This window comes from Rana temporaria, chromosome 2 (genome assembly GCF_905171775.1).
Source record: "Rana temporaria chromosome 2, aRanTem1.1, whole genome shotgun sequence".
NCBI classification, from domain to species: Eukaryota; Metazoa; Chordata; class Amphibia; order Anura; family Ranidae; genus Rana; species Rana temporaria.
In genome coordinates this window covers 232,905,205-232,906,307 of record NC_053490.1, presented here as the reverse complement: position 1 = coordinate 232,906,307, position 1,103 = coordinate 232,905,205, and the positions used below count along the sequence as shown (strand labels likewise).

The following is a 1,103-nucleotide window of genomic DNA, read 5'->3' as shown; positions in this document are numbered from 1 at the left end:
CAGTGGAGATGGTATCGTGTGCGTAGTTCCTCGATGGAGAATGGAGATCATCACTGGACATCGAGACTGGATTACATTGCTGGAATAGTTTTTTTTTTTTTTTTTTTTTTTAAAGGACTTGTCCCAAGCAGTCTGTCGTTTTTAACATTTTCACACTTTTTTTTCTCTAAATGGTAGGGGTATTGTACCCCTTACCAATTCACATGGGGGGGCCGGGATCTGGAGTTCACCTTTGTTAAAGGGGGCTTCCAGATTTCGATAAGCCGCCCGCAGACCCCCACAACCACCGGGCAAGGGTTGTGGGAACATCCCCATGTTGAGGGCATGTGGCCTGGTACGGTTTAGGAGGGGGGTAGTCTCTCGTCCCCCTCTTTTCCTGCGGCCTGCCAGGTTGCGTGCTTGGATAAGGGTCTGGTATGGATTTTAAGGGGAACCCCATGCTATTTTTTTTATTTTGGCGTATAGTGTCCCTTAAAATCTATCTTTTTTTTTTTTTTAAGCCTACAGCACCTGGTATTCCCAGGCGGTCTCCCATCCAAGTACTAACCAGGCCCAACCCTGCTTAGCTTCCAAGATCAGACGAGAGCGGGCGCATTCAGGGTGGTGTAGTTTTAAATTACTTTTTTCCTTTAGAAATGTCATTTTGTGCAGAGACTGTTCTAAACACAGGAAAGATGTGCTACTTTGCAGTCATACTAAAGACTCCCCCAGGTACAAAATTTAAAAGGAATATTTCACTTTATTGCTTCACTTTAAGCATTATTAAAATCACTGTTCCTGAAAAAAACTTCCGTTTTTAAAACTTTTTTTGCATTGATACATGTCCCCCTGGGGCAGGACCCGGGTCCCCAAACACTTTTTATGCCAATAACTTGCATATTAACCTGTAAAATTAGCACTTTTGATTTTTCATGTTCATGTCCCATAGACTTTAACAGTGTTTGAACAAATTTTTTGCCTGTTGGCATGTTCTGCTGCGAACCGAACCGGGGGGAGGGGGTGTTTGGCTCATCCCTACTGCCGGCTAGACATCCAAGCACTTTTATGACAAATTTTCACGTACACTGGCGTTGTGCCAATTCTATTCTTTTATCACAAACAAT

At 43.4% G+C, this 1,103-nt stretch overlaps 1 pseudogene; it reads right to left on the bottom strand.

Moving 5' to 3' along the window:
* Positions 1–498: 498 nt before the first annotated feature.
* Positions 499–617, bottom strand: LOC120929825 (annotated as a pseudogene).
* Positions 618–1,103: the final 486 nt, after the last annotated feature.